At 43.8% G+C, this 27,134-nt stretch overlaps 1 long non-coding RNA gene across 1 annotated transcript; it reads right to left on the reverse strand.

The window, feature by feature from the left end:
• Positions 1–396: 396 nt before the first annotated feature.
• Positions 397–26,025, reverse strand: LOC135982652 (uncharacterized). Its single transcript, XR_010600150.1, has 2 exons — positions 25,894–26,025; positions 397–1,047 (listed from the first exon to the last, which is right to left on the reverse strand). It is a non-coding gene; the product is annotated as an uncharacterized LOC135982652 (long non-coding RNA).
• Between the last annotated feature and the right edge of the window lie 1,109 nt (positions 26,026–27,134).

The raw sequence follows: 27,134 nt of genomic DNA on the forward strand, positions 1-27,134 counted from the left end.
GGCGCTGTCTGTATGGGAAGCTGGACCTGGCTGATGACAACATCCCTACGGTTATATCCGCGTGCTGTACCCTCCATAACATTTGTGAAGGAGAGGGTGAAAAGCTTCACTGAGGCATGGACCGCTGAGGTTGAATGCCTGGAGGCTGAATTTGAACAGCCAGAGAGCAGGGCTATTAGAGGGGCCCAGCGCAGGGCCATAAGGATTAGGGATGCCTTGAGGGACAAATTTGATGCTGAAAGCCACCAGTAATGTTTGGGGCTCTGCACGGCAGTGAAGTGCAGTGATTCCAATGCTAGTAGACATCTGTTTTTGCTACGCAAGATGCACTGACTAGCAGTGCCTGTTGCTTTCCTGGGATACACTATCTTTTACTTAATGCAATAAAGAATGTTTCCAAAACCAAAAAATTCATTTATTGAAAAGAAACAACTGGTGAGGAAACACACATGACATGACACATCTGTTCTGTGTGGGAGGAGGGAAGGGGGCGGGGTGGGGAACGGAACAATCACAGATTTGCGTATGTCCAGTTATCATATTCAGTCTTCTATCTGGAGTGCCATGCAATGAGTGCTGCATTTCAGGCTGGCTAAAATGCATGGTGATGGGAGTTGAGTGCAGTGAGTAAGGGTCGTAGTTTGCAGGGTTGGGTGGTGAAGCTAAAGGTGTTGGAGGCAGCTGGTGGTGATAAGAAACCAGATGTTGGGGAATGTGGTTTGGCGGTGACATGGGGGCACAAGGGAAGTTTTGGGACAAGGGCTTGGGGGCGCAGATCTGCTCCGTATGCAGTGCAATGAGCACCTGCATCAAGTCCACTTGGCGCTCCATAATGCTTAAGAGCCGCTCCGTGGTTTGTTGCCGGCGATCCACATTCTGCTGGCAGACCCTCCTTTCAGTCCCGCCACTCCTGTACTTTATTGTCTGTAAGAGACTGCTGCATGACTTCATGCAGAAGGTCTTCCTTGCTTCTTTGCAGCTGCTTCCTGAGTCTTTGCAGCCTTTTGGCCATTGATAACAAGGACGGCTGGGATCTCAAGATTGCATCTGTAAAGCCAAAATGCAACATGAAACATTTAACAGAGGCAGCATTGCTCTGTCTAGCATTAACAATGATTTGGTCGAACTTATAGACAAGCACAGTGCACACAATAGCACAAACTGCCTGTCCCAAGGCGAGCACACTCAACCCACAAGAGACCTGAAATAGTGAATAACCACAGGGACGGGGGGGCCTGATTGTTCCAGGGCCATACTGTCCTCTGGGATTCTGTGCCTTGGGGAGAGCCAACTGCTGCAGGGGCCTTTATACTCACTGTCCCCACATTTTCTTCATCCTGGAAGATATCTCGCTGCTGAGGGTGACCTGGGAAGCAAGGGAGGGTCTTCTGCAACAATACAGTTTCCACCCTGGCCCTTATGCCACCTGCCTGTGTGCAGCAATGGTCCCCACACCCCTCACAGTACAGTGGCATGGATACGTTAGCCTTACTGGGACAAGGAGCACAGTAGCTCTGCCAAGGAACCAGCACAAGTGGATTGCCCAGCTTCTGAATGTGACCTTCAAAGAGATCATTGAGACCGATTGCCGCGATGTGAGAGAGTGTATCAACGCCCTATTCTGCATCTAGGCATGCACACAGCCCTAATCCTTCTTTCTGCAACCCTCCTCGCCCCAACAGCCTGCACCCAACAACTCCCTTCTCAAAATAAAAGCCGCTTACTGGGCACCTCCTTTGCTGTTTGTTCTTCCCCAACCACTGTCCTTTGCGACTGGCTACCTTCCTCCTCGCTTGAAAACAGCTCCTGGCTGCATGCATCTAGGGATGCCGGGCCGTCCTCTGGCTCTGGGCCCCCCTCCTCGTCAGCACCCTTACTCCTGCTTTCCTTTTCCTGCCTTGTTGCACTCTGGGCTACCATGGCCTCTGAAGTGTCCATGGTGCGCTTAGGAGTTGAGGTGGGGTTGCCCCCAAAATATCTTGTCTAGCTCTTTGTGGAACCGGCAGGTCGTGGGGGCAGCACTGGAGAGGCGGTTTGCCTCACGCGCTTTGTGTTTCAGCCACCATTCCAGAGGACATGCTTCCATGCGGATGATGCTTGTTAAAAAAATAATGCGTTAATTAGATTTGTGACTGAACTCCTTGGGGGAGAACTGTATGTCTCCTGTTCTGTTTTACCCCGCATTCTGCCATATATTCATGTTATAGCAGTCTCAGATGATGACCCGGCATGTGTTTGTTTTAAGAACACTTTCACAGTAGATTTGACAAAACACAAAGAAGGTACCAATGTGAGATTTCTAAAAATAGCTTCAGCACTCAACCCAAGGTTTAAGAATCTGAAGTGCCGTCCAAAATGTGAGAAGGACGAGGTGTGGAACATGCTTTCAGAAGTCTTAAAAGAGCAACACTCCGATGCGGAAACTACAGAAACCGAACCACCAAAAAAGGAAATCAACCTTCTGCTGGTGGCATTTGACTCAGATGCTGAAAATGAACATGCGTTAGTCCACTCTGCTTTGGATCATTATCGAGCAGAACCCATCATCAGCATGGACGCATGTCCTATGAAATGATGGTTGAAGATGAAAGGACGTATGAATCTTTAACGCATCTGGCATGTAAATATCTTGCAACACTGATTACAACAGTGTCATGCAAACACCTATTCTCACTTTCAGGTGACATTGTAAACAAGAAAAGGGCAGCATTATTTTCTGCAAATTGTAACCCAACTTGTTTGTCTGAGCGATTGGCTGATGTAGGATTGAGTGGATTTGTAGGCTCTAAAGTTTTACATTGTTTTGTTTTTGAATGAAGTTATTTTTTTGTACATAATTCTACATTTGTAAATTCAACTTTCATGATAAAGAGATTGCACTACAGTACTTGTATGAGGTGAATTGAAAAATACTATTTCTTTTGTTTATCATGTTTACAGTGCAAATATTTGTAATAAAATTATAAAGTGAGCACTGTACACTTTGCATTCTGTGTTGAAATAGAAATAAATATATTTGAAAATGTAGAAAAACTAACAATAGTTAATGAATTTCAATTGGTATTCTATTGTTTAACAGTGCGATTAATCTTTGAGTTAACTGTGATTAATCAACACCCTATTATATATTATATATAAAAATATGAATACTTTCTTTCACCTTCTGTCTAGAATACTCTTATGTTTCATAAGCTAAAACAAATCTTTTTTTTTTTTTTTTTTTTTAAAAAGCAGGAGGTGTACTGCTAAGACAAAAGCAACCACATAACGAAAGTGTTGTACAAGTACTTGTCAACAAGAGGTTGTTTACATTAGGAGAGAAAATAAAGCTAGGCCTCCTGTGAAGTGAAGGGCAGCGTTTACTAACAATGCAATGTAGGATTTTAAATATATATTCTGTGAGACGCTCAAGGCCGTGAGCACAGAAGACCAAGATGTCAGTTAGGGACTACCAAAGGCTTAAGGAAACAAACCTCTTACTTGCCTATTTTTTAAAGTAGGTTTTAATACAGGTCTATAAATTTGTATAGGACCTCTCAGGCAAGATTCTCAAAATGATTGACAAGCAGAAGCAAAATCAAAGCTCACAGCTTGGACTACACCTGTGAACAATGCAGGATTCGGTTCACATATAACTGCAACAAGATACCAGCACAGAGCTCCATTGACTTAACCGCAGCTCTACAAGTGGCTGGAGTCCACCCACACTGCACTCACTGCAGGATCAATGCCATCGTTACTGTGATTCAAACCACAGGGTTTAGCAGATTTGTTTGGAGCAGTGCAATAACAGGGCCACAGCAGAACACTAAGAGGAAAAGGGCAATAGAGTTTCAGTTCTGAACACAAATCATCCTCTCTGGGTTGGGTTTGATTGCAGGAGTTCTGATTTAACTCAGATTGATATCTAGCTGCATTTCACTTCATGTTGTTTTATAAGCTGTAAACAAAATGGACATAAAGGCTCTCTACAGCTAAAGGGACACGGAACAAGATGTGTTAAAATGAAAGCCTTATTAAGTCTTACATTTCAAATGCTTTAACTGTTTTTCCCTTCTTTTCTGTATCTTTAACAAAAGGTTAACAAGATTTTTAATAAGGTGTTTGCCATGGTACTTAGCAGGCGGAGATCTCTGTATACCAAACCCTGAATCTCATTAAAAACTGTTTAATGTTAACACCTCTGACTCTTTGGGCCCAAATATTGCATCTAAATTAACAGATCAGCACCCCACCCAAGAGAGCGCCCTAACGACTGGGCTATGTTGTAGGCTGTTCTCAGTCTCTCCAGTTGAACCTGTTCCACTGAGCATAAATAATAAACATCAGGTGGAGCAAGGGGCCTGGAAGCGGTCTCCCACATACATCTGAGTGCCCTAATCCCCAGGTTATAGTGTCATTCTTACCCTTTCCCTGTCCCAATGCATGTTTATTTGTACACAGTGGAACAGCTTCAAAGGGAGTGATTGAGAGCAGCACAACCCAGAATAGCCAATAGCCCAGTGGTTAGAGCATCCTCTTCGGGATGGGGAGAAGATTCCTACTCCATGTCAGGCAAAGGGAAGACTTGAACCTGGGTCTGCCCACATCCTAAGTGATTGTACCAACCACTGAGCTATAGATTAGGAAGGGGGCATCACTACCTCCTTGTTTTCTGTGAGAAAGGGCTTAGGTACCTCACTCCAGGAGAGGGTTCACAGCTGTGAAGCCCAAGCAGTGGGAGATGCCTTCCTGTGGCCCAGACTTAGGAACTTAATTCCCTTTGGGGGCAGGGCTTAGGACAACCCCCTCCTCTGGATTGCCTATTGATTAGCATAGGCAGCTCCCTACTCAGCAGGTTGGCTTTTGTGGATCCCATTCTTAAGCACCTGACTCTCCCCAGGCAGCATAAAGGGGGCCTGGGCACCTAACTCCAGGCTGTGCATCCACTAGACAGCAAGGCACTTAAAGTTAGGTACTGGAACACTGAGTCTAAGTCCACTTTGTGGATCTAGCTTTTGGTTCTTTTCTGTCAATAAGTAGCAGCATGATTAAAAGGTGATCACATTACTGGGCTACCTACTCTCCGAGATTACCAAGAAAGACAAAAGCAAATGGCACGAGGCTGGGAAAAAACAAAACAAACAGTAAAAACATCAAAAGATCATATAATCAATAATATGAGAATTGCAAAAATATAGCTCAGTTTGAGCTATAACTACTCCCTGATTTATTTTACTAATTCCTGGCATCTCACCTCAATGCATGGTTCAGTGATATGAAGAGGACTTCTAGGTAGCTCAGAAAGAAACATTTCAGGTGAAGAGACACCCCCCATAATCATTAAGCAGCAGTTGCTAAGGAACCCACTTTAGTTGCCTAGCAATCTTGCTAGAAATTGTGGCATCTCAGCCATTTAGGCTTTTCATTGAGTACCTGCCTGCTCTAGCAGTGGCTTTGGCTCCTCATTGTACCCTTTCCTCCAGGAGACCCCATAGAGATTATGGGGCAGTTGCCCACACTGGGCAACTCTGAAGAACCTACAGGAGAGGTCGCACACTACCACATGATGACCAGGATGGAATGAGGCCACCACACACAAGGTCTCATGAAGACTCTTACGTTAAGAATGGAGGGTGCCAGGGTTTATAGGAGAGATGCCAGGATGCCAACTGTGGGGAGAAGTACTATATAATCACTTTGGGGAACCTCAGTCCATGTTTAGAAGTCTTCTGTTGCTGTTCATGTCAGCATAGGAATTCAAACACGGGCTACAGGCCAAACCCTTACTCTTTACTGCCGAGTTTGAGTTGATATAAAAAAATTTGCAAAGGTCTGCCTACACCCACTTTGGTGAGGTAAAGACAACAAAAGCATGTAACACAACAGTTTCCTCATTAAAAATATTTTGCACTCCCATAGCATCTTCCACGCAGGCTTCTCAAAGCACTTTATAAAATGAGTATTGAAGCTTATTTCATTAAGGTTTATAGAGAGATGGGTCTCAGACAAATTGTTTAGGTGATTTCTCAACCCCACGCAGCAAGCCTGTGGCAGAGCAGAGATCCCAGATTTCCTCACCACTAGTCCTGTGCTTTAATTACCAAACCATGGGTGAAATCCTGGCCCCACTGAAGTCAATGGGAGTTTTGTCATTGACTTCAGTGGGGCCATGATTTTATCCCATGTGTCATCTCTAACATAAATCCACTTCTCTTCCACCCCAAGTAATTTGTTCAATTAATGTAACCCCTTTGTTTGTAAATGTCCATGAGCAGATCACAGTATTTATAATTTGTTCATAATTCAACATTTCTGAAGAATATGTTTAATATATTTGAACTCTGAATTTATTTATTTATTTATTTTGCAAATTGCTCATAGCAAGTATTCAGTAGATTTTTTTAATACTCAGAATTTGCTATTTGAGCATTGTAGTTGGTTAATTAAGTCACAGGTCTTGTTTCTATTTCCTAATTGGAATATATAACTGAGAATACCTTTGGGAGAGGAACTCAAGGGCTAATACAGAAAGCATTCTAACTTTATTCAAAACACTGCTTTGAAATTAATTTCAGGCCCCAAGGTAAAGCTAGAAGGGGAAAAAAAACAGACCGGGTGCTTTAGGTACTGTAGAGCTGGTTTCCCCCTTAATTCCACCCTTTGCACAAGTACAGACCTGGGCCCTGTTATCTCAGGGAGACGTGTTTTTAATTTGGGGGGTTGAGGGTGGGAGGAGAGACTACTCTGGATTTTCCCTGTATCTAGAGGAAGCCAACAATACTTACTGAAATGAAATGGCAGCCAGCAAAGGAGCACACACCCTCAAAGACATTGGAAAGGTGGGAGGATAGGCCTGAGAGAACTAAATGCAAAGGATACAAGAATTTCTTCTCTCAGTATTTATTTATCCAGAGCCTCATATAGGGATTTGGGATTTCTTGGAGTCAACTTCAATTTTTCATGTCTCCCTCCCCCATTTCTAGCATCATGTGTGCGCCTGGCTTTTTCCGTATTGCTAGACTCCTTGTTTTCTCTCAGCATTTCTCTCAGCATTTTCCCCATCTTTCATCTGTCATAGTCTTTGCTCTGCCCAAAAGATTCTCAGGCTTATCACAGAGCCCTGCAGGATCCCTGTTTTGTTTTATTGTTGTCAGTCAACAGGCAGCAAATCAAAATATCACCCTATATATCTTTATAGTCAAAGCAGAATATTGGCCTTATCATTGAGTTTCAAAACCATGCTGAATCATGGTGTCAAAGCATGTTAGAACAAACAGGCTGTATAACTAGATTAATGGCACACTATGTAGCCAACAGTGTCAGGATCCTCCCCCACCTGATGCCCTATTTAACCACAACTGAGTTAAAACTCTGCTTAAGGCAACTGTGTAGAAACTGGCATCCAGAATAGTGCAGAAAGATTTTCCTACAACACGAAGACATGTATATAAAGGCAGCCTCACAGTCGTACCAAGAAGGTAAAGTTGAGGAAGAAAGTGTTGGCAGAAACTCAGAAGATTTAGGAAGTCAGCTTCAGATAGCCTCAAGTAAGTATCCAAAGGTTTGGATGCCTTTTTCAAATGTATATAACTCCTTGACTTGTTGGAAATCCAGTGGAAAGCGTTCCTTTCTCACACAATTTGACACTTCCAATGTCAGCCAGAAATATGGCAAGGAGACCCTAGCCAGTAAATGATTATGGGCCTGCTCCAAAGCCCACTAGTCACTGTAGTCTTACTTCCCCAATACTACCTTTAAAATTACTACTTATATAAATAATATTCATATATTCTACAGCAATTGCCCAGAACACCACAGAATACACTTTTAAGGATTTTAGAGCATTCCTACAGAGCCATACATTTGTAACAGTTTTGCTGTGCCCCCTAAAAGTCTTAAAACATGGGAAGAACAGACTCATACATTAAATTAATGGAGATGTCCTATCTCCTAGAACTAGAAGGGACCTTGAAAGGTCATCAAGTCCAGCCCCCTACTTTCACTAGCAGGACCAAGTACTGGTTTTGCTCTAGATCCTTAAGTGGCCCCCTCAAGGATTGAACTCACAACCCTGGGTTTAGCAGGCCAATGCTCAAACTACTGAGCTATTCCTATCACACAAGTCCTGAGTCCATTGAAGCCATGGGAGTCTTTCCACCAACTTCAGTGAACTGTGCATCATACTCATATAACCCATCAGTACCAACCACTACCGACTGCTCTCAGATCCATAGATCTCAGAACGCATACACCCTGCAGCCCAGCAAAGTCAGTCAGGGCAGAAACCCTGATTAATAATTTCAAGCTAGCCAAGAAATACTGAGTGATTTCCAGCAGCTCACATCCTCCATCATGGACTGAAATAATGGCACATCATTAAGGTAAGAGGTGCTGTATGATGTCTGAAGTCACAGATTACTAAAAAGAGCCTTTAGTTTGTCTAAAAGGAAAAGTATAGCTTAGTCTCAGCTAAGGGGTTTACCCTACCTTTAAGACATTTGGAAAAGCCTCCTATTTATCATAATGATAGTGGAACACAAAAAGCTAAGTAAAATTATCACAATTTCCCACCAATTACAGAGATTAGTGAGGGAATCTGAGCCTGAAGAGAGCATAAGCAGCAATTTGTATGTTCTTTCCTCTTTGTTGTGTCTAATAGTCTGTGCCAGGTGCTCTAGAGGTAAAAGACACCAAGCACGCATGCTTAGATACCATGGGCTGGTGCCTTTGCTGAGACTAGCTCTAAGCCTTCTGGCTAATCTGCTGATGAATGTGATTTTAACAACAGAAGTCACTTAGGTGGTCTGGACCCATTTAAGATTGTGGTTGAATTGAGTATGAACTTTCTGTAAGAGTAGGGGAGGAAAATCCAAACCACTCCAGCTGGCCAGATGCATTCTTAGCATGAAATAATTAATGACATTTTATTCGCTGGACAGAGTTGGTCTAACAAAGAAACCGACAAATGTTGTTAGCCATTTATACATCTCTATGCCAAAGTTCAGGAAAGGAGTGAAATCAGTGGTTTACTCTTACTGTTTTTAAGCCCCAGCACAAGTATTGTAGCAAAGTACAGTATCTGTCATTGTTTATTACTCAGCAGTTTCAGCATAGGGACTTGAGTGAATCCCACCTTCAGTTTTACTCGGTGTGAATTCTCAGCCCTTGAATTTTGCTTTGAGGTTGCGGTCTTGTGGGCATTCAAATGTGAGAATGAAAACAAAGCTCAGACAAAACCTCCAAGTTTCATATCCATTTGGACACAAACTCAAAAAGCATCCTAGATTTGCTTGAAGAGTTCACCGTTGATAACAGAACTGGGAACAACACTAAGTCCGCCAGCTACAGATTCTCAGTTAACCACTGTTGCCACCCACCATCTTGTGTAGGAAAGTCCTGGTGCTACAGACCTCCTAAGGTCTGCAAAAAATAGCATCTCACTTTTGATTTTCTACAGAGATTCACAGGCTCTGGACTTCTCTCGCAGAACGTTGGAAGCAGATGGGCATATCCCTCCCGACTACTTTCCTGTCCAATTCCCAATGTCCAAAGGACTGGCCTTTCCCACTAAGGTCTGCAGTAAGGGGAAAATGTATCTGGCAGAAGATTTGGGGTTCAGCTGAACTGAAGGGGAAAGCATCTCCCTGGCCTTCCTGCTGTTTCAAACTCCCATGAAGGGGGTCACAGCACAGGGAGTGATCAACCCCTACCATTCCCTGTTTAGCCCCCTTATAGACTCCAATTTCCACCACGTGAGCAGCTTCAGGAGTTCATTCCTGCCATCCATCAGCACCTTCTCTATCCTACACAAAGTTTTTTGGGGTTTTTTTTGGTCAGACTCCTGGCCCCCACAGCTCCCTCAATGAGTCTTAGGATGCTTATCAGGCCCCACAACTCCCCTGCCTCAGACTTATGAGACCCCTGAGGATGTTGGCAGAGACAAAAGTAGGCGCCTCAGCCACAGAAGATCCAAAAAAGGCTTCTCAGTGAGCCCACACAATTGGTGGAATTAGCAGCATCACTGTGGTCCCAAAGAAACAACTGAACCCTGAGATCCTCTAGACAGAGGTGGGGAAAAGCACAAAGCAGAGCTTTAGGGACTGATAAGGGAGATGGGGCCTGTACGGATGGGAGAGACTGGGGGAAGCTTGGAAGGTATAGGGAGGCTGGAAAGGGTACGAAAATTACATTGACTCCCTCCATTTTATTTGCTGGGTCCTAGCAATTAGCTGCTGTTTATATAGACATGAGCAGAGCTTTTTCTACCCTGATGAAAAGCAACAGAGAGTCCTGTGGCACCGTATAGACTAACAGACATATTGGAGCATAAGCTTTCGTGGGTGAATACCCACTCCCTCATTCATCTGACAATAGTCTATAAGGTACCACAGGACTCTCTGTTGCTTTTTACTAAGACTAACAGACTAACACGGCTACCCCTCTGATACTTTCTACACTGATGAATTCCAGGTCAGTTCTCTTTTCCTGCAGTCACACTTCTTGTTTTTGAAAAGTGATGTCCCCTGACAATTCTCTAGCTGTGGTTGACCTGAGAGAGCTCAAGCTAATTAGTTAAAAATGGGAGAGCGCGTTCAATGGCATGTAAATTGTTCTGCAAATAATGAGTGCACTGAAGAGATTTACATTTCCCCAGAATAACCAAATAAATATCTTAATTTTTTTTTACTTTAGCAACTAGCTTTTTCTGCATACAGAGGTTTCAATCCATAACCAGTGGTGAGGGGAGACTACTATGCGGGGAGCAGAAACATTCTGCAAATGGTATCAATCCAATTTTAAGTTTGTAGGATAAATTCTGCTCTGCTACCCCTTGCACAGACATGACAAAGTAGAATTTGGCCCTTTTATTTTTCTGAGCTGTGATGGGTGCACCACTTACCATTAGGATGGCATTTCCTCCTGGTCTCTCTAGAGGATAGCTTCAGAGGTCAACACCCATTCCTGCAGTTGCACACCATCCCTCCGCTTTTCTCCCTTGTCTGCAGCCCCTGCATAGCTGCATGAGCCATAGCCTCCTCTTTGTGACTTTACCCTCCATCCAAGTCAGCCTATTTGTTTTCTCCTTCTGAGGTAAGGAAGGCTTCCTTCAGTAGTCCTAAGCAGCCTTCCCATTTACTGTGTCGCTACCACTTCCTCAGTGGCTGGCAGGGGAACATAGGCCCAACCTCTGCTCCAGTTTGTGGCTCAGAAATCCTCTAGCCAGCAGTCAAGGTCTGTTCCCTTTTCGGCCTTACTGCCTTTCCCTGAGCCCTCTCCTAGCATCTAGCACTCGCCCTTCTCTGGGGTTTGCCAGCCTTCTAATTCCTCCTGCCTAAAGAGTAACTGCGGCCTACCTAGCCCTGTAGCCACTAAACCCTTTTCCCAAGGGGTGACTGCAAATTTTCCCAGCCATCCCTTCTGCTTCCAATCTCCTGTCTTTATAGTCCCAGCCCAACTGGTTTCTCCTCAGTGGGGGGGTTGGTGAACCCCTAACTCAGTCAGGGAATTACTAGGCCACCTGATTTCCCTCAGCTGTGATTTGTTGGGTTAATTAGCCCCTTTCTCACTCTGCATTAACCCTTTCCGGACAAGTGCGGAGGTCACCACATAAGCATATATGTTTCAGAGAGAAATGAGTCCCTCCCATAGTGAAGGGCACAACCAGTTTTTCAGAGACTGATTTTGCCAACCCTCTCTACATGCATCAGAAAATATTCCTGTTAGGTTTTTTTAATTAGAAATGAGAAAACTAGTTTTTAACATTTGGGGTTGGAAGTTTTACAAAGGAACGGAACCAACAGAAGGTCAAAGTTCTGTTTAGTCACCAGAAATTTGGAACACATTTTGTGCTGTGTACCCTTATCAGTGTGCTTCCTTTCTTCCCATCCCCTTCCTTTGACAATTAACGAAGAGTTAACTATTATGCAAAGGTTATTTTGCAAATGCTGCCTTGTAGATTGTGCTACAGTTAATATTGAAATTCATGCTTTTAGTCACCTTCTAGGCAAAACTGCAATACACTTGGCCAGAAACTATTTCCAGTTTATCCTCCATCTAAATTTGCCACCTTAACAGTGATTGACCTGAGTATGGTCTAAGAAGGGCAGAGTTGCGGTTGTTTAGGTTACCTTAATTGTGATTTTGCATACTTTCAGGATTGGTTTGTTTTTAAAGTTTAGCCTTACCTTGGAATTTTCTGGCTTTCAGATGTTTGGGTTTTTTAGCTTGCAAAGTTAACTTATGGGTTTTTTCCTTTAATACTTTCTCAAATTCAATGATAGTTTAACAAAGATTTCCAGGAAACAATCATACTTACATATTGCTTTCTATAAGAGTAGCTACTGAAATCAATTGATATTAAGTCTCAGATTAATCTTTGAAGCCTGAGCCAGGTCAAGAGACTGGGACCAGGAAAAGGGTCAATATCTGCTCACTCCAGTGATTAATTACACTTTCCATCAGAAGATCTCCAAGCTCATTACAAACGTTAATAAATGAGCTCTTACAATGCCCCTGTGCAATAACGGAGTGTTATTATCCCTAGTGTGTAGCAAGTGAAAGTGAGGCACAGAGAGGTTCCCATACCTCTCTACTGGCACACAGGAAGTCTGTGGCAGACCTGGGAAAAGAACCCTGATCTCCAAACTTACAGCACAATGCTTTAAACCACAAGGCTATCCTGACTGCAAAGATAAAGAAATTGAAGAATAATCAGTGAGTATAAATGTCACGAGGACAATCAAAAGGACTTCTGTTTGCAGAACGTTTTATAAATTTGGCTGCAGTTCTGCTTGTGCGGTTTCTGTGATTTGACTGAGCCAGATTTTCTTATTTGAAGCAATTTAAACCACCCCAAGACAGTATTATCCTGCAATAACATTACTACATAGCTAAAAGCCATCTAGGAAAAAGCGAGTTGAACTGAGTTAAGGTGCATATACAATTACTAATCCTACCAGAGATGCTTTTGATAGAGATAAACTTTTTTCCCTTAATCCCTGCTATAGTTAATGACAGCGAAAGTGGACACACTTTCTGATCAAGAGCACAAACTCCAGCATTGACAGATTCCCCAGGGGTATAAAATACCCAGCCTAGCCATCACTGAGCCTATTTGTCATGCTCTTATTACTTCATTAGCTTTCATGAATTAAGCCTATATCTGCTATGCTCTTTCAGAGCTCATTTAGTTCCTGATTTCCTCTAATTGGTGAGCTTTGCATTAACAGACAGGATCTTGAAACCAGTCACTAAAGGCTTAGAATTAGAAGTAAAATGACCACTGAGGTGATAGAAGAATTCCCAGTACTGGCCACTTTCTCTCTGATTAATAGCAAAAATCTCCAATAAAGCTGGCCAGAGGATGACAATTCTGCTTTGTAGCAACTGCAAATTTGGTCTCATTCCATATTGGAACAAAAACAAACTCTTTCAAACATTTTCATGAAAATGAAGTTGTGTTGAAGTGTCTGTTTTTTTTTTTTTTTAAATCAAAACACGAGTGAGCAGGCCAGACTTACTTGTATGGTCTAGTGGTGGGGGTACTGGTTTGTAGTAGACCCATGTTCAATTCCCTGCTCCAGAATATGGGCCTGTTTAAATCCCAGACCACTCAATTAAGGAGAGTAGGGATTTGAACACAGGTCTCTATGGTTGGCCTGGCATGCTTCCTGTGTGCCACAGCATAGGCCTGGTACCAGCTTGGATTCTTTGGCTTGTGGCCTTGCAATGATTTACTATCAGACTAGAGTACTTAAATCAAAATTTGATCCTTAGTGAGACACAGGGTACAAACTCTTCAGTCCTCAAATCCACCCTTCTTTTGGGAGCCTGGGTGTTAATCAAAACAGGCCTCCAACCTCTCTTAAATCCAGGCGCCCAAGAACCTTCATCTGAGCCTGTGTGACAATTCAGGTATACTACAGCCCTCCTCCTGGGGCTGGGTTGTAAACAATCACTCTCTTCCTTGGACCAGGAGCTCCCAGCAACCCTCCTCCCAGAGCTAAGTGGCAAATAGTCACTGTCTCTTTTAATCAGGAATTCCCAGTTATCCTCCCAGAGCTGGGAGGTAACTCAAGCCAGCTGTAGGCCTCAGCCAGCTTCTACCCAGCTAGCCTCTTTCCCCTACTTTCTCCATAGGCTTAGAGAGACTTCTTCTAGGAGCACCCCACTGAGCGCTGATAGCCTTTTAACAGGCCCAGGTACTCATTTGTCAATTAGTTGCCAAATGGCCACCTAGGCAGTTAATTACTACAGGTGGGCTGAGATGGACTTGTTCTTAAAGAAGCCTATCAGGAATAGACTTGGCCTTGCCCCCGACTCCCCTTAAAGGGTCCAATCACTCTGTGACCATCTTCCCCTGATAGCCAACTAGGCTATCAAGCATGAGAGCTCTTTCTGAACCAAAAAACCTTGATGAAAACTTCATTGAAACAGACATATTTCTAGGAAATGCATTGATGAGACAGCATATTTCTATGAAATTTCATTTAGCTGAAAATACTCCCTCCCTCAGGTCTAATGTGTAAGATTTAAAGGACAACACAAACGAACACTGACATAAGCAGTGTATAATGCCTGAGGTAAAACACTGTAGGTGAATTGAAAGGCTTTTTTAAAAAAATGCTTTAAAAATGTACATCTTGAAATCATTAATAGAATACGTGATTAGCCTTAAAATTACAAATAAATGCACTTCAACTGTAAACTGCCAACTGTTTGAGATCAGAGTTCTGCATTTCTTCTGCAATAATAATTGTATTTATCAAGCAACTCCCATACACCCAAAACAACTTTATTCATAAAACCCTCTCTCACACAGACTCTTCCTGCCAAGTCCTCACAAATGCCATGCAACAAAATAGACAAACTAATTAAAATACACTGAACAGGAACCAGCAAACAGATCTGAAAACAGGGGAGTCTGAGTAAGGGGAGTTTGGGGATGTGTGGTATTTGGCTGTTTTGCTTTTTGGTGGGGTGTTTTTGTTTTGGGGTTTTTTTTTCTGGTCTTTTTCTTTTCCTTGAGAGGAAGTTAGGCAAAAAGACTATAATAGATACAGAAGTGGGAGTGGTAGTGACCCCAGGAATGGAAAAGACAATGAAGATGACCGGATGTGGAAACCGCAGGATGTGTATTACCCTGGGGTAGGTACCCAAAAAGTGCTTTATTTATATGAAGTGCCACCTGTCAGAGCTGATGAAAGAGAAAATCTGAGGTTTGGAGATGCAGGTGGAAACTATGGTTGAGTTTTGAAGGGGGTTCGAGTAGATGAAGGAGGGAAGGCAAGAGAAGGCTGAAGGGAAAAGTCAAGACTCACAGATGTAAGCTTGACTGGAGAACTGTGAGGGGAGACTGTTGGGTGAAGAAAGTGGCCAGTGGAAGTATGTGACTATGAAAATCAGGCAGAGGAAAAGACCGACTAGTGAAGGAGAAATAGAGAAGAGAGGACTTGCAGCCAGAAAAAAACAGGAGGAAGGCCGGAGAATCACACCAACACCATAAAAAGGCAGGCCCACATGAATGGGGACTCCCTACTATGAAGAACAGACAGGCCTATCACCAGAGCTGATCTGGAAAACAGAAGGGTGTGCTGTCTGCCAGGAGCTAAGATATGGGATGTGGACCTGAAGCTGAAGAGGATCCTAATGGGAGCTGGAAAGAATGAAGAAGTTACTCACCTTGTGCAGTAATGATGGTTCTTTGAGATGTGTCCCCCTGTGGGTGCTCCACGCTAGGTGTTGGTGCGTCCGTGCGCCAGAGATCAGAGATTTCTCGCAGCAGTACTCAGTCGGGGGAAGGGTGCTCACAGGAGTTGTCTCGTGCATCCGTTGGCACCTCCTGTAGTGCACGGACCCCTGACTGTCCCCTCCATTCCTTCTCTACCGCAGAGCTTGGCTGTGTGAACTCCGAAGTAGAGGGGAAGAGGGTGGGTAGTGGAGCACCCACAGGGACACACATCTTGAAGAAGCATCATTACTGCACAAGGTGAGTAACTTCTTCTTCGAGTGGTGTCCCTGTGGGTGCTCCTCTCTAGGTGCTTGTAGAGCAGTACCCCACCAGGGTTGGTAGGGGTTCGGAGTTATGTATAAGTGTGTGATGAGAGCACTGCGAGGCCAACAATAGAGTCTGAGACAAGGCCTTGTGTGATAGCGTAATGCAGTGGTCCCCAACACGGTGCCCGCGGGTGCCATAGCGCCCGCTGGGGCATCTATGTGCGCCCGTGTACTGGCCGGCGGACAAGCATCCGCCAAAATGCCGCCGACAAGCAGCGTCATCCAGAGGCATCGCCGCTGAAATGCCGCTGAATTGACATTGCCACTTCTCGGCGGCATTTCAGCGGATGCTCATCCGCCGGCCACGGTCCGTGGTGGCTTCTCGTCTGGCGCCCTCCAGACGAAAAAGGTTGGGGATCACTGGGTAATGCTTTGCAAAAGCGTGCTCCGATGTCCAGGTTGCAGCTCTACAAATATCTATTAAGGGGACATTGTTCAAGAATGCAATCGATGTCGCCTTGGCTCGCATTGAGTGGGATCTGATGCCCATCGTGGGTTCTTTGTGATGCAGGTAGTAGCAAGTTTGAATACAGGTAGAGACCCATTTGGAGAGTCTCTGGGTCTATATTGTAGAGCCCTTGGAATGCTCTGCTGTAGAGACGAATAGTCTTGGTGACTTGCAAAATGGTTTAGTTCTGTCCAAGTAGAAGGCTACAGCCCGTCTGACATCTAGCATGTGCAACGTTGCTTCTCAAGAGTCATTATGTGGCTTGGGATAGAAGGCAGGTAAGTGTATGATTTGGTTAATATAAAAATTTGTAGCCACTTTGGGCAAGAATTTTGGGTGAGGACATAACATGATTTTGTCTTTGGTGAATACAGTGTACGGTGGTTCAGCCATCAAATCTCCTATTTCGCTGACACGTCTGGCAGACGTGATTGCCATTAGGAATGTGACCTTCATTGGCCTATGTAGGAGGGAGTAGGTTGCTAGATGTTCGAATGGTGGTCTTGTGAGACAGTTGAGCACAAGATTGAGATCCTGTGGTGGTGCAGGTTGGCGTACTTCTGGGTACATGTTCTGTATACCTGCTAGAAAGTGCCATGTAATCGGGTGAGCGAATATTGAAGCCCCTTCTCTCTGTTCGTGGAGGCCCATGATGGCAGCCAGGTGTTCTTAAATAGAACTTATGGCTAACCCCGTTTCCTTCAGTTCTAGTAGGTAGTCTAGGATCATAGATAGAGGCGCCGTGGTCGCGTCCAGCTGGTTTTTTGCTGACACCAAAGGGAGAATCTTCTCCACTTGTGGCGGTAAGTATTTCTAATGGTGAGGCGAAGGCTATTTAGTAATACCTGTTTTACTTTCTCCGAACAGTTCAATTCCCCATGTTGGAACCAGAGAGGATCCACACTTTGAGATGGAGTTTTGCTGGGTCTGGATGGAGTGTCAGGCCCTTGTTCTGGGACAGGAGGTCCATCCAGAAAGGCAGCAGTTGTGGGGCACAGACTGCTAGATGTAAAAGGTATGGAAACCAAGTCTGTCTGGGCCATGTGGGGACAATGAGAATGATGTATGTTCTGTCAAGTCGTATCTTGCGGATGACCAATGGGATCAGTGATATCGGCGGGAAGGCGTACATGAGTGACGTGTTCCATGGGATGAGGAAGGCATCCCCTAATGATCCCGGTGCCAGGCCTGCCCTGGAGCAAAATAGTGGACATTTGTGATTTGTCGCTGAGGCAAAAAGGTCGATTACTGGGTGTCCCCATTTTTGGAATATTGTGCCGAGAGCACTGTTGTTGATTTCCCACTTGTGTTCCTGTGAGAAGTGCCTGCTGAGGTTGTCGGCTGTAGTGTTTTGGCACCCTGGTAGGTATGAAGCTGTGATGTTTATATTATTGCGGATGCAGAAGTTCCATAAATTCATGGCTTCTACACATAGCGAGTGAGACCTGGCTCCTCCTTGGTGATTGATGTAAAACATGCATGCCACATTGTTGGTGAGAATAGAGATTGAGGTTTCTTGTATGAGTGGGAGGAAGTGTCTGCATGAATTGTGTACCGCACGGAGTTCCAGGAGATTGATATGTAGTCAGGTTTCCATCACAGACCACTTGCCTTGTACATGGTGGTGGCCCAAGTGGGCGCCCCAACCTATCAGGGAGGCATCTGTTGTAATAGTCACTGATGGGGGGCTCCTGTTGAAAGAGAATCCCGGAGCATACATTCCCTGTCTGTGTCCACCATTGTAGGGAGAGGATAAGCCTTGGTGGTAGTGTCACACGTCTGCTGAGAGAGTGTTTGCTGGGTGCATAGACTGTGCTCAATCAGTGCTGCAGACAGTGCATATGGAGTCTGGCATACTTTACTACAAATGTCAAAGCTGCCATATGTCCCAGAATCTGAAAGCATGTCCTCACTGAAGTTTGTGGGCTGATGGTCACCATGGAAATAGGATTGGTCAATGTAGTGAATCTGTGGTTTGGCAATATTGCCTTGGCTTGTATGGAGTCTAGGTTGGCTCTGATAAACTCCAGTTGCTGGGTTGGTTCCAGGGTGGATTTATTTTAGTTTATCTGTAGACCTAGCTGGTGAAACAGGTCTATTGTGGTCTTCAGCATGCCTGCCATTTCTTGTCAATTGGCAGCCTTGAGAAGGCAATCATCCAAATAGGGGAAGATTATGACTCCATTGCGTCATAAATGTGCTGCTACTACCGTGAGCGTTTTTGAGAATACACAGGGAGCAGTGAACAGTCTGAAGGGAAGGACCCTTATTGGTAGTGGTGGGTCCTACTGTGAGCCGCAGGAACCATCTGTGGGCAGGATGTATTGTAACATGGAAGTATGCATCTTGGAGGTTGAGGTGCTGCAAACTAGTCCCCCCGCCTCATCTAGCGCTGGGATTATTGTGGCCATTTTGAACCTGTGGTTACGTACGAACCTGTTGAGTTTTCGGAGAGCTAAGATAGGTTTACATCCCCCTCCTTTCTTCTCAGTCAGGAAATATTTGGAATAAAAACCCTTCCCTCAGTATTGATGTGGTACTGCTTCTACAGCATCCAGGAGTAGGAGGTGGTCTACTTCCTGCTGCAGAAGGTGCTCGTGAGAGGGGTCCCTGAAGATGGACGGGGAAGGGAGGAGGGTAGGGGGGATGGCTGTGAAAGGAATGGTGTAGCCAGGCTGTATGATATCCAAAACCCATTGAACTGTGGTTAGCGCAGCCCAGGCATGGTAAAATGGGTGTAGGCGGTGACCAAAATTGTGATATGGGGGTATCTCTTGGCGTAGAGGCGTGGGGAAGTCGTGTATACCCTCGACCAAGACTTCAAAATTGTGGCTTAGATGTAGATGGATGAGGCCTGGTTCTGTGGAGCTCGTCGTCTCTGAGCCCATTGTTAGGGTCTGTTCTGAGTGAAGTATCATGGTTGTTGACGGTTAAACGAGGTGTCTCGTGACATCTGGTATGGTGTAAAGCATCAAAGAGAGCACTGCCATGGAGGGCCGTCTGCAGCTGAGGATGATCGAGAAAGAACTGAGGGGATGGTCGGGGGGTCTGTGCGCTACAGGAGGTGCCAATGGCTGCACGAGATGACTCCTGTGAGTGCCCTTCCTCCAACCGAGTACTGCTGTGAGAAATCTCCGATCTCCAGGGCAGGGACACACTGACACCTAGAGTGGAGCACCCACAGGGACACCACTTGAAGAAGAACCACTGATTGTCAAATGATACTGCTTGATTCTTGCTGGGACACATCAATGGTGACTATGCCAGGCTGGGGAAGACGCTTAAAGAAATGGAGGCTCAGGTGATCTTCAGTGGAATTCTACCTGTCCCTAGAGGAGGAGAATGAAGGTGACACAAGATTATGATCAACAGATGGTTCAGGCCATGGTGCTACAAGGAGGGCTTTGGGATGTTTGACCACTGGGAGGCATTCACGGACAAAGCAGTTTTCATGGGATGGACTCCCCCTGAGTAGGGAGAGAAACAGACTCCTGGGATGGAGGTTGGCACAACTGATTAAAAGAGCTTTAAACTAGGAACTCAGGAGAGAGGCTCATATACTCTCCATGCCTGATTCTAACATTAAGCAGGAAGAAAATCAAGGAAGAAAGATACAGCAATGGTGAAAGGAATAGCAATGGGTAGAGGAATGGACATTAAAAGGAAAGATAGTGCCAATACCAGTGTAGCTAACAGTCAGGTAGGCAATAATGGCAGTAGAATGAATGTACCCAGTTGGGTGAGGACTCTGGGCAAAGCCAAGTAGAAACAACTAAGATGTTTGTACACCAATGCAAGGAGACTAGGTAACAAAATGGAGGAACTAGAACTACTGGTGCAGAACAGTGAAACCAGATATTATAGAGATAACAGCAACAAGGAATCAAGAAATTGAATACTTCTCTGAGACAATAACACCTCATAACTAGGCTTCACCCTGCAAAGCTTTCTGCTATATTAGCCAAGTACGGTTTCCAGCTATCGTGGAATAATAACGTCTCTAAATGACACTTAAATTGAGTGGCTTGTGAGAAGATTTCGGGAAATGGTAATAGGAACAATGTCTCTGTAAAGAACAAATGAGAAAAATGAGGCTGACGATCAGCATAAATATGAATGATGCCAGATCACTTGGAAGAGGGTGTTGTTACTGAACACAGGGAATCTGAGCTAGAGCTTTACTGTAAACCATTCCTAATGCAGAGATTATTGATTAGTAGAGTCTGACTGCAGACACTCAAATAATAACAAAACTGTGATTTAAAGCAGTCCAGCCCTCTAATCCTGGAAATAGAACCAGTAGCAGTGGGTTTCTATCACCATAAAAAGTTAGACAAAAATGCTAAAGAGGTTAGGAAAAGTATCCCAAGTCTATTCCTGTTTTTCTAGATTTTGTTTTCTCATTATATAATATTTAATTGTGAAAGCCTTTCCTAATCTGAGCCCAGTTCCTTGGCTGCAATTTATTATTACTACCCAGATACTGATAGTTGGTTCATAGCAGTTTTTTTACAGTTTAGCTAAACATTTAAAAAGATGATCAATATGGTATAAATCTTACAAAAAATGGAGTAAAACTGAAGTCAGAGAAAAATTGCATGTCAATTTGTATTTAAATGTACTTTGAATTCTTCATTTCACTGGGGACAGAGAGCCCTTTAATACTGGAAGATTCTCATAATTTTCCACGTTAATCAAACACAAGCTAAATACAAAAGATTTTTTTTCTTTCTTTTCTGGAGTCACAAGCGTGGTCAAGAGGACCATGTCAACCACCTTAAATATATCTCTCCATAACAAAACAAGACACATACCTGGAACCTTGGGCCAGCAGCTCCAAACCCACAGGCCTTTACTGGCCCAAAACTAACTACAAAAAAAAGCATAGTTTTGCTCACAACTAATTTTCTTCAAATGGAGTTGACACATGATATTTTCAGAGTGATTTAATAATATAAAAAGTTTGCAGGGTAATTAACAAGCAAAATTTGAGCTAAAGGGACCCAAAAATACTTTAGATTAAAGTTGAGGTTTCATATCTGGTAATTATACACAAAACCTGCAACTCTCACACTATTTGAATTTTCTTCAAACTTTCTGGAAACATTTTCCTTTGCCTTTAGAGGAAATACGACAATTTTCAGGCAAATCAAGTTTCCCCAGCCATAGTTACAGACTTTTACAATGGAAGATGGCTACTATCTTTGGCTCTAATCCTACAGCTGGTAGTGCATTGGGAAACCGCCACAGCTAACACAAAGATCTATTACTTTCATACGGGCACAGCAGTCTTTTTGCATGCTATGAACTGAAGGATCAGAACCTTAAAAGGATCCCCAAGTGCTAAGCTAGTTCCTTAACCAGAGTGGTCTCAATTCAGTTCCAGTGTGCACAGGTGTCCTTGTGCATGGCATTACCCTTAGCAGCAGTCTTAGTAGAGTTACAAGGATTGACCGGCCCATGGAGGCTGACCATATCTTGTAACTCCAAAGGACTACGTGCATGCATTGAGAACACGTGTGAGGGCCGCAGACCTAATCCAACACCCACTGGAAGTTAGTGGAGATCTTTACTTCAGTGGGTGCTGGATCAGGCCTCTATGGCTGAGTCAGAATAAAATCTAGCTCCCTCTCACAATGCTGAATTAGTCCTTGGTGTTCACAGGAGTAAAAAGTAGTAAAAATGCATTTTAGTCAAAAAGTCAACAGAAAGGAGAACTCTGAAAGAACAGATCTGGTTTGGTAAGAAATTGTTTTCTATAATCACATTTCTGACCAGACATGCACTTTGAAGAATCTTAATTCAGTTAATCACAAATGCTAATAACCGTTGAGTTTTTTTTTTTTTTTTTAAAGCTGGTATTTCAGCAGGAAACTGCCTTCATCAGATAATAGTGAACATATGATCTCATTTTACAATGATACATTCTGTCATCCTACATCTAATTTCAATCAATGCTTTTTACTGTAATGAGAAATGATTAGAACAACCGTTGTAAGGCAGGCATTCATTTTTCAGAATAATAAGGAAGCTATAGCTTTTTTCCCCCCCAAGTATCTAGTAAAATAATCTTTGTATGATGCTAAATATCTGTAATTTAAGCACAGGTACATTCTCACTCTCTGAGTGACTGTAATGAGTCTCCATTAGTCTTGTATACTGAATGCTTAATCACCTCACATTCAAAATGACAGCGGGTTATTAGAATGTGCAGTATGTATCAAACTAAAAACTATTGCCTGTCTTACTGATTTGCAAACCTGGAGGGACTGTGTAATCTGAATTAAAAGTATGTTATTTGTTTTTTCAAATATATGTATATTTGGCTGAATCTGTCACGAGGGATTATATCAAACTGTCAATGCATGAAAACTTCCTACCTCTGTCCCTAGATCCACTGGCAGTTTCCAGTGGAAGACAACTGGAAAGCAGGAGCTCAGGACCTCTGATCACCAGCCTCAGAGGACTAGAACCACAAAGGGGACTTAGACTCAGCATCACAGCATCTAACTTTTAGGTGCCCTGCCTCCCTGGTGGAATCCGCAGCCCTGAGTTAGGTGCTCAGGCACCCTATAAAATAGATGAGGAGAGTCAGGTCCCTAAGGGAAGGATTCACAAAAGCCAGCATGCTGAGCAGGGAGCCAACTAAGCTACCCAATAGGAAATGCCAAGGAGAAGGGTTGATCCTAAGCCCTGATCCTCAAAAGGAGCTAGGTGCCTAACACGAGGTGCCTGCCTCCATTTAGGATCCTCAGCTGTGAGACCTCTCCTGGAGTTAAGCACCTAAGCCAGATCAGTCCTTTTCTGAGGAAAAAAGGGAGGTGTCAGTGTCTCCCTTATGCTCACTAGCCAGAGCACCCACTCAAGACGGGGAAGACTCGGGTTCAAATCCATCTGAGTTGAAGCAGGTACTGGCAAACCAGGTATCCTATCTCCCAGATGATTGCTCGAACTACTGGGATATAAGATAGCTGGGGAAAATTTTTCTTATTGAAGCTATTCCACTTTGTATGAAATTTTTATTGGAGCAGGGCCTAGAAGCTGGGTCTCCCAGCTGAGTGCTGATCACTAGCCTATAGAGTCACTCTCTCTCACTAGTCAGGGATTTTATAAAAAGTGGAACAACTTCAACAGGAGAGATTGAGAGAGCCATGCCCAGGAACTCTTCCAGTGGTTATGATTCTTATGTAGGAGTTAGGCGTAGGAGACCTAAGTTCAAGTCCCTACTCCAACTCAAACAGAGTGAGGTTTTTAACCTGGGTTTCCTTCAGCCTGGGTGAATGTCCTATCCACTGGTCTATTTGGTGTGAGGTTTGGGTGCGGTGGCACCACCACCATTGTTTTGTACTGGCCCTGTTTCTGGTAGGAGTGCTCCAAGAACCCCGACCAGATCGGGCCCTGCAGACAAGATAAGCAGGAAAATATCTAGTTTGAGGATCCCGCCAGGGCTTAGGTGTAAGGTGCATGTCAGGACAGAGCTGGCTTTTTGCATGCCCACCAGCAGACATTTTGGAACCCAGTGAATTTTACCAGTGGAACTTAAGTACCTACATGGTTAGGCAGCACCTGAGTAGGAGCCTTGAGGATCTAAATTTTGGATTTAAGCATCTAGAGTGGCAGTTAGGTGGTGTAGTTGCTTAGTTTGGATGCCCTCAGTGGGAGTACCATTTGAATTGTCTCCCGCCCCCGTCTGCTTTTCCCATTTTTTTTCCTATTAGTTTTTGGAGATGCTGATGATGTTATTTGTGATCTTGTCAGGGGGCTTGTGAGTCAGTAAGATGCCCCACAACAAACCAATGCCATCAGTCAGCATTCTTTAGCTGCAGTCTTTAGAACACGAGGGAAACACAAATAAAGGATTAAGAACCATTAATGGGCGCACATGCCTTCCTCTGAATTTCAAGGGATCCAGTTGTCAGGCTCTCTCAGAACATCACTGCTAAGGAACATTCACTAGTTTGAAAGATTGTATGAAACTTTTTCGCACTTGACTTGATATAAGAATTTGGTTTTCTGAAGTCATTATCGATTATGAAGTGGGTTTAACTGAAAACAAAACTACATACAGTAGAACCTCAGAGTTACAAAGACCAGAGTTACGAACTGACCAGTCAACCATACACCTCCTTTGGAACTGGACATACGCAATCAGACAGCAGCAGAGACTAAAAAAAAAATAAAAAGGTAAATACAATACAGTACTGTGTTAAACGTAAACTACTGAAAAAATAAAGGGAAAGCGGCATTTTTCTTCTGCATAGTAAAGTTTCAAAGTGGTATTAAGTCAATGTTCAGTTGTAAACTTTTGAAAGAACAACCATAATGTTTTCTTCAGAGTTACAAACATTTCAGTTATGAACAACCTCCTGTTCCCGAGGTGCTGGTAATTCTGAGGTTCTACTGTATTTGAAATTACAGGGTAGTTTGTATACAGGGTCAATGGGTCCCCAAGATCCCGAGTTTGGTTCCATAATGGCTGAGCCAGGTGTTGACTCCTCTAGAACTTAGAGAATGAAACCTATGAGAATTTCTCAGAAGGTTAAGGACAAACAAAAAGCAGCAAGAATCATTATTTACATAAAAGTGAAGCCAGTGTCCAGCAACTGTGATATTTTTTTAAAATTGTTATTATTGTCATAAAATTGTCATAATAATTTCAAAGTATCTAAGCACTGTGACAGACCCAGACCAGTGAGGTACAGGAGTTTGGTAGAGGGCAAATATACTGGTCACTGGATGAGTAGTTTTCTGTTCCCTGAGTGACTAGAGAAGGGGCTGCCCTAGAGTAATCAGGAACCTGCTAGAACCAGTTAAGGCAGGCAGGCTAATTAGGACACCTGGAGCCAATTAAGAAGAAGCTGCTAGAATCAATTAAGGCAGGCTAATCAGGACACCTGGGTTTTAAAAGGAGCTCACTTCAGTTTGTGGTGTGAGTGTGAGGAGCTGGGCGCAAGAGGCACAAAGAGCTGAGAGGGTGTGCTGCTGGAGGACGGAGGAGCACAAGCGTTATCAAACACCAGGAGGAAGATCCTGTGGTGAGAATAAAGAAGGTGTTTGGAGGAGGCCATGGGGAAGTAGCCCAGGAAGTTGTAGCTGTCATGCAGCTGTTACAGGAGGCACTATAGACAGCTGCAGTCCACAGGGCCCTGGGCTAGAACCCGGAGTAGAGGGTGGGCCCGGGTTCCCCCCAAACCTCCCAATTGACCTGGACTATGGGTTCTTCCAGAGGGGAAGGTCTCTGTGCTGTTCCCCAACCCACATGATGAATCTCTGTGGCAAGAAAATCTGCCAATAAGCACAGGACCCACCAAGATAGAGGAGGAACTTTGTCACAGCACCCAATGGACCACAATGCTGTTTCCCACATTAGGTAACAAAAGAAATAATCACACTATTAATCAACCTACCTGATAGCCAACAAATCTTGCAAAACTGCATGCCTCCATCATCTGGTAAGTACCTAAAATAAAAGGATTTACAACACAACTTGGATGTTGTCAAACTCTAGCTTTGATTATCCCACAAAAAGTGATTTCAGGGCCAGGGTCCATTTACTGAGACTGCTCTAACAGTAGCCTCCAAGAATCTAGTCTTGGGGGACTGACAGCAAAAGCTTTCTGGACAAACACAACTTCTATGATGGTTATAACCTGTGCAACTCTCCCAACATGAGAAAGAACCCTTAACACTTTAACCTGTGGAAGAGTCTTTGGGTTAAAGTGAGACTTTACCCAGATAATACTGCCACATAGGTCAACAAGAGGAAGTTTTATGCCTGTGATGGAAATATGTAATAGTTTCTCTCAGTATAGAATCTGATGATGGCAATTTTAATAATTATTTGGCAGAGTAGCTGATCTGATAGAAGCTGCCTATTGGAATATCTCAGACATGTTTATGAAGTTTGTAATCATTACAGTATAACTGATGAGCTTTTAGCTCTTGCTGATTCTGTTCTGGCCTATCTTGTCTGATTTATGTAAGCTCTTGGTACAAAGGATAATGGTGGGCACCATAGAAACTAGCCGCCTGTTTTCTACAAAGTGTGATTCTATTCTGAAAAGTGACTTTATACAAACAACATCATAGAATTATTTTACACTATCTTTTTCTCAGCAATTTTAATACCAAATTTGCTCAATTTACAGGTAAAAGGGGAGTTAACTGTCAGCTCTGCAAATGGAATCTTGTTTCTGACAGTCAAAGCTGTGGGGGTTTTTTCTGCTTAATGTATCTGTCATAACTATAAAGGGAAGGGTAACAGTCCTCCTGTGTACAATACTATAAAATCCCTCCTGGCCAGAGACTCCAAAATCCTTTTACCTGTAAAGGGTTAAGAAGCTCAGGTAACCTGGCTGACACCTGACCCAAAGGACCAATAAGGGGACAAGATACTTTCAAATCTTGGTGGGGGGAAGGCTTTTGTTTGTGCTCTTTTTGGGGGGGGGTTGTTCGCTCTTGGGACTGAGAGGGACCAGACATCAATCCAGGTTCTCCAAATCTTTCTGAACAAGTCTCTCATATTTCAAACTTGTAAGTAAACAGCCAGGCAAGGCGTGTTAGTTTTTATCTTTGTTTTCTCAACTTGTAAATGTACCTTTTTGCTAGAGTGTTTATCTCTGTTTGCTGTAACTTTGAACCTAAGGCT

Source organism: Chrysemys picta, chromosome 3 (genome assembly GCF_011386835.1).
Source record: "Chrysemys picta bellii isolate R12L10 chromosome 3, ASM1138683v2, whole genome shotgun sequence".
In the NCBI taxonomy this organism is placed as follows: domain Eukaryota; kingdom Metazoa; phylum Chordata; order Testudines; family Emydidae; genus Chrysemys; species Chrysemys picta.